Source organism: Protopterus annectens, chromosome 5.part0 (assembly GCF_019279795.1).
Source record: "Protopterus annectens isolate FY-2018-M chromosome 5.part0, PAN1.0, whole genome shotgun sequence".
Classification (NCBI taxonomy): Eukaryota; Metazoa; Chordata; order Ceratodontiformes; family Protopteridae; genus Protopterus; species Protopterus annectens.
In genome coordinates, this window is record NC_056735.1 from 1,347,747,630 (window position 1) to 1,347,763,117 (window position 15,488).

The following is a 15,488-nucleotide window of genomic DNA, read 5'->3' on the forward strand; positions in this document are numbered from 1 at the left end:
GCTTACACACAGAATGGACTCATGACTTTTACCAAGGTGATGCATATGCTACATATCAAAACCATCTATACTGAGGTGGTGTATCATCAAATCTAAAAACTGTAAATGACCTAAAAAGCGATCCTTTGTCATTTAAGTATTGCAACAAAACAGTACAGAAGTGTAAAATGTCCATCACAAAAATTCAAAATGTTGACTTAGAAGTACAACCTATGTAAAACATATATTTTGTAGATGAATGTCCCAATACTTCTCTCAGAAAGTTTCAATAGAAAATACCAAATGGATTATTATACAAAGGCCTACATACTATGAGATCAAAAGCAAACCCATCAGCCATCAGAAGTCGAAAAACTGCAAAATCCAAACCAATCACTTTAAAATAAGCATAATTTACTTTGATGTGCTACAAAAATGAACGTTGCCAAACTCTTACACATAGTGTGCTATTATAGTATCAGATTTAGTATTAATTCTATCTCAAAATGGTTTTCAAGAATTTTAAAATGCTATAGCAGAAAAACGTTGTTAGCAGTAAAAATGTTACACAAAAATGCAAGATGCAACTGTCCCACTGAAAAGGTGTTTGATAGGAGCAGCTGTCACACCAACCATGCTGCGATTCTCAGACCCTGGGGGGTTGTGTTTGCTAGGGCTTCCAAATGGTGTATCAGCAAGATCAGTAAACAGGAATAGTGTAAGGAAGTTCCTTCTTCTGCTGCACTAGGATTGAAAACCAAGGTTACTTTGCCCAGTAAGGAGTCAGGAGAATCATACTCGCCCTTTCTACCTTTATTTTCTGCAGAACAGAGGGTTGTATGCTCAGAGATAGATGGGGATACCATTCCTTGGGAAGGAAGAGGTATCCACCTACCAAATATTTCTCTATGAGAATTTTGGATGAGAATTGGCTAGTTGACTGCTGTCTGTTGAGATGAACAATTCTGTCTCTATTAAGTCCCATCTTGATACTAGCCTGCTGAAGATGCCCTTGTTCACATGTCATTTGTGTTTGCTGATCATCAGTCTGCTCAGACTATTCATCCAGTTGTTGAGTTCTAAACAAATATACAAGGCCACAAGACATGTCTCTGTGAACTTACATGGCTACTCTGATATTGGCTTATGAATATGTTTATCCTACTTCTTTATGTAACACATGACTATGGTGTTGTCTGTGGAGAGGTATGGGACTCAACTACCTCTTTCAATATCTTTCAGTTCTTGTAACTTCTCATTAGTCATTCGCAATCACAATACAATCAACAACATCCCTATCTCTGTCTCACTCTAGCAAGTCTTCCAGATATCATTATTTATCCACTGATGCCATGTTCAAAGTATATTAGCATAAGCTTCCCTGTCTTATACAGTAATTGCATACTTCTGTACAGCCAGTAACAATCTCTTCAATCTTGCAAAAATTTTGCATTAGGACTACTTAAATATGCTTTGAGGAACCTAGTGGTCAAATTCTTCTAACAACGTTTCAGTATATGCATTCATAAAACAATATACATCTAAAGGATACTGCTAGCATTTATTTTTTCAGTCATGCAATAAGACTAAAACTGACCCAACTAACTTGCATCAACTTATAAGAATGCGGATACTGCCACACCATAATATTTCAGAACTGCTGCTGTGGTTACTAACATTTTTAGTAATTCAAAACTCTTCGTAATCTGCCGATCTACACCATAGTGTGTCGTGCCTTAAAAGCTTTTTGAATGCAATGTGATCTCTGACAAGTGTAGAATAAGATTTGGCAGGAACTGTAGCTTTCTCAAGAATCGAATCAACAATACAAAATCTGTCAAAGGGGTTTTGTACATTCAAAACTGCATTAATACTGTCAGCAGTTAGCTGTAGCACATTCTTAGTTAACAAAGGTCCCAAACACTTCAGAGAAGCGACACATATTTTGACATCTGGATTTGCTAAGTTTCATACCCTGAAACATCACTTTGTTCAATAGCTGGATTATTCACCTGTCATGTTCCTGCTTTGTAGCAGCTCAGACTAGAATGACATAAAACATGTTAACCCCATCTAACTCCTCAATTATTTTGCAATAGCTTGCTGGAACATCTCTGGTGATGACATCCAAAATAGTACTTTTAAAATTCTGCATCTATCTAATGGCATATTAAATGCACACAGTCTGATGCTGACTTTATCCAACCTGAACTGCCAAAATCCTTCGTTTGCATCAAGCACTAAAACGATTCTTGCTTCAGCACAGATGCAGTCACTTCTTTAAAAATACTTAGAAAAAGATGGAGTGGTATTTGTTTCAAACATTTTTATTAAACATGACATTAAAATGACATAGGCATATATATATATATATATATATATATATATATATATATATATGGATTCACTTTACTTGAACGACACCTCACATCGCCAACAACCACTTCATCGAAACGACTTCACCGACAATCCACTTTAGTGACAACATGCTACACCAACATCACGTATTACAGGTAACGGGTATTAACATATGTGAGGTAGGGGATGTATTTATAAGCATCTGTCACTTAGTCTGACATTATAAATACATCCCCCACTCAAAATATATTAATACCCGTTACCTGTAATACGCGATGTCGGTGTAGCGCATTGTCGGTGAAGTGGATTGTCGGTGAAGTCGTCTCGATGAAGTGGGTGTCGGCGATGTGAGGTGTCGTTCAAGTAAAGAGAATCCATAGATATATATATATATATATATACATACACATATACATACACGTGCAGTAATAGAAAACAAGCCACACTAACATGTCTTTTATTTTCATGCAATATAAACTAATAATTTCTTCACTTCAACATCACATAAACCACTCAATTCCTCCTACCGTCACTTAAATTTCACTCCTCCACCTACGCACTATTCGGTATATTTTGTTCCTTTAAATTTCATTTATTTCTATGTAATTTGCTCTTTCTCATTCATAAAGATCCCACATCCAGTTCTTTTATCTCCTATACAATATTCTGTAGTTTACTTATATCTGAATTAAATGTTGATTTCTGTGTTCCAAGTAATCACTTTTTTCCTAGCCAAAATCACTTAGTAAGGCCTTACTATGTCTGGGCAATTCAAATCCCATGTTCCAGCTCAGAAGAATCACTTTCTTAGCTACAACCATTTGCTCCCCTAACTATAGCGATAAAAAAATCTGTGGGGAATTTTTAACATCTGCCAACCTGATGTATTTCTAAAAAAAACATGTTCTCAATTACCTCTCTCTTTCCCATCACACCTCCAGCATTTGCTTATCACCTGAGAAAAACATTTCTGAAGTTTGCTTGGGGTATAAAAACACGATGCCTCTTTTTAAACAAGAAGCATCTTTATTAAATTATCATGTATGACATAGGCAATCATACATTTACATAAATTAAAACAAACCATATTGACAATTTTAGTTGCAAACAATATACCACAAACTATATTGACATAATTTTGGTTGCAAACATTATACATCACTTATAATCTATGCAATCATTGTCAGTCAAACATTACATAGCTCATTCAAATCCTGCCTTTTTTTTAAACCTCGTTCCTCCTCTTCCTGAGTTGTTCCCTTAATTCACATTTTTTCTATGTAATTTGCTCCTACCCTTTTCTAAAGATAGCAACTTCACTTGTTTTATCTCTGTTACTATATTCAGAACTTCTAGTAAAATTGGTTTAGACTTTGCTTTCTATTTTCTAGTAATTTCTTTTTTGGCAGCCAGCATAATTAGATTCAGCAAGGCGTTACTATGTCTAGGAATTCCAATTTTGCATCACAGCTCAAAAAATCACTTCTTTAGTTACACCAATTTGCTCACCCAGTATCTCTGACAGAGCAGTCTGCAGGGGATCTTTAAAGTCTGCCAACTCATTACACTCCCAGAAAATATGTTCCTAATTACCTTTTTCTTCCCCATCATACCTCCAACATTTGCTGTCTACCTGAGGAAAAATTCTTTGGAGTCTATCTGGGGTATAAACATATCTATGTAAACCCTTCCAAGCAAAGATCCTAAATCTTCAAGACGTTGTTGCATATTTAGGAGACATACATATATCCCCCATTATTTCTTTGTGAATTGCTTAATTGCTTAACCAATCTCTCTTACCAATCCTCTCTAGCCTCATCTGATTGATTCCTATATTTATCATGCAACATTTTGTATGCTCTGTTAATTATTCCCTTTTTAACAGCAGCTGTTTTTGCAGATTCTACTAAAAACTCTACCAGTGCTGGTCTTTTGCTTAGCACCCCTCCCTACTTCTTTCTCTTTGCCTACACTCTGATATCAATCCTTGATAGGGAAGGCAATCTCTAGCCTGCACTCCAAATAAATTTGTGGTCTCTACCCATTCTATGTCCTTTCCCTCTCTAATAATTTGCTCCCAGTACCCTGGCTCTTTTGCCAGTTTTCTCCAATAAATTCCTGCCCCCTCTTGCCTATTGTCTGTGTCCCTAATTGCAGTCATCCCTGTTAGCAGAATGTTCTTTCTCCATTCCTGTGTTGGCTTAGTTCTTAGAATACTTTCTGCTACTTTATGAATACAATATTCTGTATGGTTATTGTTATTCTCCTTAAGGATCTGCATCCAAAATCCCAGTCTCTCCTGGTTTCTTGAGCTTTCCCCATGTTTCAACATCATCATTCCTTTCAACTTTGAATTACAGGTTTCTACTTGTGCTATGCATAGGAACCTAAACTGTGTAGCTCTGAAATACCCCTTCAAATCGGGTAATCCCAAACTGCTCTGTTCAACTGGAAGAATCAGCTTATCCCACTTGACTCTTGCCATCTTCCCCACCCAGATAAAATCCTTCAGCATTAATTGCTATCCACAGCTTTTCCTATGGTTGATAAAAATATGCCTGACCTATGTATAAAACTAAAGGGACTAAAGACATTTTAAATGCTTGTATCATGCTGTCCATATCCATATAACAGAACTTCCAATTTTTCAGTTTTTGTATTACCTTTTATTTAGTCTCTTCTTAAATATTGTTAGCTGCCCCACACCAGAATCCTTTTTAATCTATACTCCTTAAAGTACTTCATTTTATCGTGTTCACATAAATATGGATATTGTTGAGCCAATGTGTGGGTACATAACTTACAGCTATTGCCTTTGTTTTAGTTTCGTTAATTTTGTATCCTAAAAAGATCTGAAAATGCCTCAAAATGTTCCACATCACTGAAATATTCTTTTCTGGTTTTATCTGTTATAAAGTAATATTATCTGCAATAAGAGACAGCTTTTCTTTACTACCATACCAATTATACCTTTGAATTTCTGAGTCTCTTATTTTTTTGCCAATGGTTCTAAACATAGTGCAAATAACAAAGGGAAAGAGGACACCTCTGTTTGGTTCCTCTGCTCAGACAGAAATTATTGGATAAGAATCCACCCACTTTAATTTTCACCTCTGATCTCTCATATATACCCCTAAACAACCTTATAATTTTATGAGGAATGCAAATATTTCCATTGCCATGCTCATAAACTCCCAGCTTACTCTGTCAAATGCTTTCTCTGCATCAAGACCCACCAACAACAGTGGTATTCTCTTACATTCAACTTCCCTCTGGATCATCAATGTTCTGTTAATGTTGTCAAGTGTTTGCCTCCCCTTCACAAAAGCACAATGATCCATATCTATCAAGTTTGGCAAAGTACAGTTTTGTACCTACCATAAATGTAGATGTTCGAGTGCTAATACAGCTGCAGTAATCACATATGGGTTCTCTGCCGTTAGGCGGGTCCTCGATCGGCTGAATTCCAAAGTCTAGGTCCGGCGTCGGTTGTTGTCGCTTTCTTTCCTGATGTCGGTGCTACAGGGGTATATAAGACACAGCCGATGCCATATTCTTCAGTCTTTCTTGCCCCAGATGTCAGGTGCCCCCAGAAGGAAGGCAATACATAAATTATATATATAAATATATTCAAGCAATGCAATGTAATCAAAAAACTGTAGTTGCAAACAAATACACCATAGGAGGATAACCCAAATTAGGTTGTATGAGGAGGTGTTAGCCACTAGTCCTTTACCAAGAGGGGAAGGAGGGAGGGAGGGAAACCTGTACTGCAGCTGTATAAACTGTACTATGTTTATCGTGCATACAGCTGCAGTAATCACATATGGGTAGAATCCCAAAGCTACGCAGTGGTGGGGTAGGCACTAGGTGGAACTGGGATGACAGCAGTGGCAAAGCCTGCTCTAGTTTTGGAATATAAATGCAGGTGGTAGTGTTTTGTGAAGGTATGCACAGAACTCTGAGGAAGGCTGTAGAGGTAGCTGTGGCCCTGGTGGAGGACTGATTTCCCATGAAAGGAGTAACAAAATCGTATGCAGTGGCCTATCCATTTTGAAATTGTCTGTTTGGTAACAGGCTTCCCTTTGAGCTCCTAGCATAGGACACACAAAAGTTGTTCTGATTTCTTGAAAGGCTTTGTTCTGTCCAAATAATAACGTAGCTTGTATGAATGTCTTTTTCTAGAATATAATTAAGATCCCAGGCTGGCACTTGAATTCTGCAGAAATAGCTGAGGCATGGAGAGCAAAACCGTTTCATTTTTGCAGTAGGGCCTTTCTAGTAAATGGCCTGGCCTCCTCAAAAGACATCCCTCTGCCTCTCTGGGAGGAGGATGTTTGTGGTGTTGGTGGAAATTTTCCATGCAGATAGATTTCTGTCTGTTCTTGCTTTCAAGAGCACCTTGGCAGAAGAGGCTGAGGTGGGGAAGCGCACACACTGTCCATGCTGTCCAACTGAATGAAAGGGCGCCCACTTCCAGGCCTTTGGATATTGATGATTCCTGTGGGAGGCTTAAGAGATCTGTCTGCCTTTCCACGCTTTGGATTATCTTTGCAAACACCTGAGGATGCAACGATCTGTCATATTTCTGCTTAGATTGTCTGCCAGAGTGTTTTCCAAACCTGGCAAGTACTGTGCTTGAAGTTCGATTTGCCATTCCAGAGCCAAGTTCCAAAGTGTCATGGCTAGTCTGCACAGGGGGTATGAATGTGTTCCTTTTATGTACCATATTACTGTGGTGTTGTCTGTTCTTATCAATAATTGTCATGGATGTTTGATTGATGTGAAGGTGCTTTTCCTTTTGGGACAATTTGCCCTGAATGCACCTGCCTGTCATGTGTGCCCCCCAGGGGTAATCTGAGGCATCTGTTGTGATGACTTGATTTGCTTGAGGCTTGCAGAATGGGAGACCTGTGTTTGTTTGACATGCTTGGGCCCACCATAGAAATTCCTTTTGCAAACATGGAATTATTGGTATTATTGTTTCCAAATTGTGGCTGTCCTGAGACCATAGGTTTTTTAGGTACCATTGAAATATTCTCATATGCAACTTTGCACATGGGATTAAAAGAATGCAAGATGCCATGAAACCCAGAGCCTGCAGGATTTTCCTTGCAGTAAGCCTGGTACAAATTGCTAGTATTTTGAAGTACTGAGTTAGTTGCCCCTGTTTTTCTGGCATAAGGTAGGCCATCTGGGTGTTTGTGTCCAAGTTGGCACCCAGGAAAGTTATTTTCTGAGATGGTGTCAGCCTGGATTTCTCTTTGTTGATTGTGTATCCCAGAGAATTCAGTAACCGTGTTGCATAAGCCAGATGTTCCAGAAGTATGTGCTTGCTGTCCACTTGCATCAGGCAGTCGTCCAAATAAGGGTAAATTTGTATCCCTTGAAGTCTGCAGTAGGCAATTACTGATGCCAGGCATTTTGTGAATACTCTGGGTGCAGTAGATAAGCCAAAGGGCAATGCAGAGAATTGATAGTGGATTGAACCTGCAAGAAATCTGAGGTATCTTCTGCAGCTTTGTCTGATTGGGACAAGCAGGTATGCCTCCTTGAGGTCCAATGTTACCAGCCAAAACCCCTTGCCCAGCATAGGAAGAAGCTGCTGTAATGTGAGCATCTTGAATTTTGGTACGAGTAGAAATGTATTTAGGATGGATAAGTCCAAAATGGGTCTCCAGTCGGTTCCTTTCCTTGGTACCAGAAATAGTCTGGAATAAAAACCTTGACCTTGTTCGTGAGTAGGTACCTCTTGAATAGCTTTCATGTCCATGAGTTTTGAAATTTGTATTTGTGCCTCTGCCCTTTGATTGTGTGGCAGGTTTGGCATGCCTCTCATTTTTGGAAGAGTGTGAAAATGAAATCTGTAGCCTCTGTTTATAATGTCCAGGATCCATTTGTCTGTTGTGATAATATGCCAATTTCTTGTAAATAATGCCAGCTTTCCTCCCAAGGGAGCTGCCAGATGAGACTTGCTTGGCATGAAAAGGAGGAAGTCATTGGGTTTGTTTTCTATATTGTTGTGCACTGTCTTCGCCACCTCTTGGTGCTGGAGTTTGCCACTGTCTGCCTCTATATGATCCTTGAGATTGTCCTCTGCCCCTTGTGCGCCTGTATCTACCTCTTTGGGGCTTGTCCGTGGCTGGAAAGGACCAGTTTTTAGAAGGCCAATTTCTGCTAAAACGAGGTGGTTTTACCTGTAGAAAAGCCTTGACAGTTTGCACAGATTTAGCTGTTTCTTCCATTTTCCGTAGTATCTCCTCAGCATTAGTACCAAATAGTACACCCTTTTGTAAAGGAGCATCTAGTAGTTTAGCTTTAACATGATCAGGCAAGCTTTGTTCCCTAAGCCAGGCATGTATACGAATGACTGATCCTGTAACAGCAGCTCTACTTGAGGCCTCTAAGGCATCATAGCCACATTGTAAGGTGTGTTTACCCACTTGTTCTGCACTATGCATCATATCCTGCAATTCCTTCAAATCTGGTTGTTCAGGTTGAGACATTTTATTTCTTAATTGTGATAACAGAAATTGCTGATATTTAAGCATATGGAACTGACAATTTAAGGCCCTCATGGCTAGGGCGGCCGAGGTGTATACCTTTTTTCCCCACCTTTCTAAGGATCTAGATTCTCTTTCTGAAGGTAATGGATTCTTGGCAGTAGAGGCCCTCATTCCCTTGGGGCCTTGAGAAATGGTTTCAGGGTCAGCATTATGGCTTTTGAAAAGAAATTGGTGAGAGTTAGGAACTCTGTAGTACCTATCAGGTTTGACTGGGGCAGGAGGCAGGGAATCTGGATTAAGACAAGCCTCCAAGTAAACATCATCAAGTATGTCCAAGACAGGAGGTATAGCCAGAGGTCTGTGTTGAGGTAACAAAAGAAATTCCCTAAGCCTTTTCTTGGAATCAGAAAAGTCTTGGCCTTCCCAATGGAAGTGCTCCCTCAAGGTGTGCAAGGTTTCCCCAAAAGAAAAATCCTCTGGGGGAGATACAGAAGGAATGGACTGTTCTGCATCTGAATCTTCATAAGGGGAGTACGAGTGCTCCTCTACATCAGAATGTTCTGAGAAAATGGAGCCCTGTTCAGAAGAGGGAGAATCTTCCTCCACTCTGGGTCTCTTGTCTGGAGGGGGTTGGGAACCCCTGATAAGAGTAATTAAATCCTCAGCCATTTTAAGCATCTGCTTTTTAGGCATGGGGCCTGGGAATGGGCCCTGAGCAACAGGCCTCTTGGGATGCATGGCTGATTTGGACTTAGTAAAGGCCTTAATGGAAAAGGAAGATGAGGGCCTAAAGACACCCTGGGTGGAAGTGGACCTGTCCACATTAGGAGGCTCAACACTCACAGTGGCTTCGGTGGTTGTAGTCTGAGTAAGGGCCGAGGCACCTGCGGTCTCGGGTACAGAAGACACCGCCAAGGAAGTGTCGTCGGTAGTCAGGGACTGCAAAGGCGTCTCGCTGAGAACCGGACCACGTGCAGCCGGTTTTGGCTTGGGGTCGGTGGAGACCCAGGACCTCGTGTGTCGGACCTTGTCCTTGCGTTTTTTGGACAAAACGGCAGTCGGAGTCTCCGACGACATTTTATAATCAAAGGCTTTACCAAAATAATGTTGGGCGAACTCCGCCCGATGCTTAATAGTGCGTTTATTGAAAGTAGTGCAAAAGCGACAGCCCGAGACGTTGTGGTCTGGGCCTAAACAAGGTATGCAGAGGGAATGGAAATCCTTATGCGGTATTTGCTTCCCATAAGAAATACAATTGTTAACTTTGTCTGACATCGGTCTGAGGCAAGAAAAGTTTCCCCAAAGGGGTACTTATTTTTAAAGAAGACTTCAGTTTCCAAGTTTTCGTAAATTCAGGAGCTGGCCGACCAGCACTTGCGAACTGCTTCTGCTTCGGGCACCGCGCGGCAAAAAAGACTGGAGAATATGGCGTCAGCTGTGTCTTATATACCCCTGTTGCACTGACGTCAGGAAAGAAAGCGACAACAACCGACGCTGGACCTAGACTTTGGAATTCGGCCGACCGAGGACCAGCCTAACGGCAGAGAACCCATATGTGATTACTGCAGCTGTATACACGATGAACATCACCTTTGCCATTCTTTTAGCCATTATAGACTTTATAATCATGGTTTAGGACTGGAATGGGTCTGTATGAAGCTGCATCTAATGGGTCTTTACCTTCTATAGGTATTACAGCCACCACCGCTTTTTTCCGGGATACTGGTGTTTCTCCTCTTCTTAAAATGCTGATAACAAAACCTTCCAGATCTTTAACAGTTTTTTCCCTCCTTGCTTCCAAACTTCTACAGAAATACCATCTGTCCCTGGGGACTTCATGTTTATCTCATCTCCTCCTATCCTAACTGCTGGTAATTGAGTCTCATCTACCTTTAACCTTGCCATATTTTATTCTTCTATGCACATTTCCATTTGTACCTCTTCTTGATCTCCACATTTCTCTGCTTTATACAGGCTTTCATAACATTTCCAAAACACTTCTAGTACCTCTCTAGGACGTCTTGTTATCTTCCCTGTTATAAGCTCCTTAAGCTTGGTGACAACCCTTCTAGTTTCTGTTTCCTGAGTCATTGCGATAAAAGTTTTTGTGCTCTGGCTTGGTATAAAAAACAGTTTACTTAACAGCAATCTTTCTAAACTCCTGCATATTATTGAAGTAATCCTTTATTTTCTGCTCAGCATTCTACAATTGCTCCTCTCCCTGTTCTGTGAGATTTCCCCTATTCTGCAATACTTTAACATGTGTCAGTCCCTCTAAATAATTCTTATTACTTCTTAACCATATCTTTTTCTCTTTGATTTCTACCCTATTTTTCAGATTCATTTTCATTTCACCCCATTTACTACTTAGCCCTTCTGAAGAAATTTCTATCCTCTCTATTAACTCTTGAATAATTTCCATTACCCACTCCTTGAATTCCTCTCTTTTTAACAAGTAGGTGGGAAAGTGCCTGTGTCATTTTACTTCATTACCCTACATTTTTACGTTTTTAATGCTGCATGATCTGAAATAGTTTCTGCATGTGTGTGTCAAAATATTCAACTAAACAACATGCTACTGTGAAATATCTAATATAAATTCTATCCAGTCTTGCCCAGTTATTGTACCTTGGGGAACAGTATGCAAAATATGTCCCAGTTCCTGCTACTGAATTCACATCTTCCATACCAAACAGTTTCATAAATGTCTTCAGACATGTAATCTATGCTGCTATATTTTCTTATCTAGGCTCCCCTAATACAAACTACAAATAATACTCCCAGCTGAAAGTTGATTATTTGTCCAAAAATTGTCTTAAACCCAATAGTAGCAAGTTTTACTGGACTGTAAATACATGCCAGTGTAATCTTCCTTCCTTGCCAACAGCCCCTTACTACCACAAATCTATCATTAATGCCTCCCCCCTTCTATTATTACTGGAGCTCCTCTAGAAATCAGTATTATTACTGTACCCCTTTCCTCTGTCCATGATATTCTGGGAGTATATATATCCTGAAATCATTTCTTTGACAAAATCACATGCTCATTTCTTTTCAAATGTGTCTCCTGCAACACTGGTATTTGCACTCTGTATTTCTTAATATAATTTAGTACTCTTTCCTTTTTGTCTGTACCTTTTAGACCATTTACATTCCAAGACTGTATGACTAGAGTATAGCCATTATATTAAAAATCTATTGTTCCCACATATTATATGAGTTTTTTGAATTAGAAGTTATGTACTCACCATAACGTTCCATCTGAGTAGGTGTATTCATTTGTCTGCAACCTGTGGGTTATGGATCCGATATCCATGGTTTTCCAGCTATGGATCCAAGCTCTCAGCTCCTCCCCTCACCCATAATGCCCTGCTCTACCCTCATGACCTCAGATCGAGTTTGCCAAAGCAACAACACCCTGAAAAGGGTAACATAGAATATGCAGGAAACTGAAAGGCCAGGGGATAGGAAATGAATACACCTACTCAGATGGAACGTTATGGTGAGTACATAACTTCTAAATCTGAAGTAGGATATTCATTTGTCTGCAACCTGTGGGACAGAGTCCCCAGCTACCTGAATCTTGGGCGCCATCATGGAAGGATATTCGAGGCACCCCGAGCCAAAGGATGCTCTACCCCTAGATGCAAGATCCAACTTATAGTGGGAAATAAAAGTATGAGATGAAGCCCACGTGGCTGCTGCACAAATATCATCTAGAGGAATCCTAGCCTTGAAGGCTGGTAGATACTGCGGGTTGAATGGGCATGAACAGGCCATCCTGAAGCTTGATAAGCCAATAAGATGCACTGTGAAATCCAGCGGGACAGAGAAACTTTAGAAATTGGCTTGCCCAAATTGAATTTTGCAAAGGAAATAAACAACTGGTCGGATTGCCTATGACCAGCGTTCAGATAAAATCTAAGTTGCCTGTGAACATCTAATGAATGGAGCTTATATTCACCTTTGTTTTCATATTTAGGAAGAAAACAGGGAGGTTAATGGACTGATTGATGTTTGCTTCTTTAGGAAGAAAGGACGGGTTGGTCCTGAGGTAGACACGGTCCGATGAAATACCAAGTAAGGAGGTTTAGCTGATAATGCTTGAAGCTCAGAAACTCTCTTGGCGATGTAATGGCTACCAAAAGGCTGTCTTGTAGGACAAGAATTTGAGATCCACCGTCAAGGCCTGTAGAACAAGAGAGAGGTCCCAAGGGGGCATCGCTTGTTTTATAGGGGATCTGAGAAGAAAAGTACCTTTAAGAAAAATTTTACACAATTTGGCTGACATAAGAGGATTAGAGTCATGGCCAATGTGATAATGAGAAATTGCCGCCAGTTGTACTTTGACTGTGGAACTGCTGGCACCATCGTTAAAGAGAGTGGTTAGAAAGTCAAGCACTAATGGAAGAGGAAGGATTCAGGCCTTGCCGCTCCCCCCCAAAAGCGTTTCCACTTGCTGCGTAAACCTTTCTAGTGGATGGTTTATGAGCTGCCACCAAAATTGCCTTAACCGTGACGAAATACCGAGTCCTGATCAAGAGTGGAACTGGAGCAGTCAGCTTCAGGTTGTCCAGATTCGGAGGAGGAATGCAGGATGGATGGGATATCAGATCCGGATGGGATCTAGAATCCAAGGAGGATTCACCGAGTGAGACCTTAGGAAGGGGAACCAGATCTGTCGAGGCCAAACGGAGCAATGAGAATCATTCTGCAACCCACCCGAGAGGCTTTCTGAAGAACTTGGAGCATCAGAGGCAAGGGTGGATAAGCATACAGAAGAGCATGCACCAGGGGTACCTCCGGAGGAGGTATCAGAGCGAAAAACTGTTGCACTTGGTGTTTGAGGGAGAGGCAAAAGATCGCATGAAGGGTTCCCCACGACAATTGAGAGACCACGGGTCAGAATGGTGCGACTGAGCTTGTCCGCTAGGATGTTGGACCAAAGCGGTTGGTGGAGATTGCCCATTCCCAAACTCTCATGGCTAAGAGGGTAAGACCTTGTTCCCCTTGCTTGTTGATGTACCAGACAACAGACATGTTGTCCGATTGAATCGCAATTGTTCCCAAGGGAAGAAAGTCCTGAAGTGCTAGCAACGCTAAGAGCACTGCTCTCATCTCTAGAACATTGATATGCAGTAAGGTCTCTGAATCGGTCCCACGTGCCTGAGTCCAGTCCAAGTGCCCCCACCTGCCTTTGGGAGGTCCGCCCACCGTGCCCCCCCGAGAGAGGGAGAAGGCAAAGGGCGGGGCCCCTGTGGAGATCCGGGAGTGAAGCCACCACAAGAGGGAGGATGATGCATGGGAGAGCAAGGTATGACCACTGTACTAAGAGCGTCCACTGTAGAATGCATATTGAGCCTGGCAAGAGGAAGAAGTGCTATAGCAGATGCCATGGACCCTAGAGCCCTCAGGACCAACTCCGGAACGGAACTTGAGTGGAGAATGGCCCGCACCTGGAGCTGCAGATTTTGAACTCTGTCCGCAGTGAGGAAGGCTCGGAAACTCCTTGTGTCTAGCCTGGCCCCTATAAAATCTAAGAGCTGTGTGGGCCAGGTTGGATTTCTTTGTATTTTTTGTGATGCCCAGTAAAGGAGCAAGATGGAGAAAGGAGTCTCGCGCCAATAAAAGTAGATGCCTTGTTGGGGCGGTAGAAGCCAGTCGTCCAGGTAGGGAAACACCTGCACCCCTGAAGCCTCAGGTGGGCCGCTACCACTGCTAATACTTTGGTGAACACCCTGGGGCTGTGGTGAGACCAAAGGGAAGGACCCGAACTGGTAGTGACTGGCTCCCAGCGAGAAACCTCCTGGAGCGCCTGTCCATCAGGATGTGGTAGTACGCGGTCCTTGAGGTCTATCGAGCACATCCAGTGATTTTCTCCCAGAAGGGGAGAATAGATTGCAGAGTGACCATTCGAATTTTTCTTTGGGGACTGCCAGATTCAAGAGAGAGAGGTCTAGGATTGGTTTTAGTTCCCCGTCTCTTTGGCACTAAAAAGAATCTGGAGTAGAACCCTGATCCGATCTGGTCTGGGGACGGGCTGGATGGCTCTTTTCTTTAGCAGATGGCCAATTTCGGTGGGACGCCTGGGAGGGACTTCAACTTTGGAAGGTGAAAGAAAGGGATGCGATATCCTCTGGATATGATTTGGAGAACCCAGCGGTCCGATGTTATGGACTCCCATGCCGCTAGGTGCCCTGAACGCCCCGACTGCCTCCAGAGTGGAGCAGTCGGGCAACCCCTCAGTTTGCTCGCGGGGGCCGCTCAGAGAAAGGTTCCCTGGACCCGAGTTTCTGGGAGCCCCTCTGCCTCTAGGGCGCCTGTCCTCCTCTGCCACGGAAGGACTGGTTGTCCGAGCAGGCTGGGACTGCTGCGACTTCGAACCACATCTTCTTCTGACCCTTTTGGTTCCTAGAGTAGGGCCTCGGGGGTGGAGAGAAGCGGTTTTGCCAAAAGAGCAGAACCATCAAAGGGGGCGCTCAAAAATGACTTTTGAAAGGCTCAGAAAAATCGAGACGGAGCCAGGGTGACTAGTCCTGTGAGGTATTAGTTACTGACCTAAGAGTGGCCATGCAGAACCTTGTCCTCCTTTAATAAGATCGCATCCTAATGACATGTGCCAAGTAGTTCAGCGCCCTTACCAGA

General features: G+C 41.9%; 1 protein-coding gene across 1 annotated transcript in view; it reads right to left on the reverse strand.

Annotated features, from left to right (window-relative positions):
* FCHSD2 (FCH and double SH3 domains 2) overlaps positions 1-15,488 on the reverse strand; it is a 3,469,714-nt gene that overhangs the window by 97,139 nt on the left and 3,357,087 nt on the right. The window lies entirely within an intron of this gene.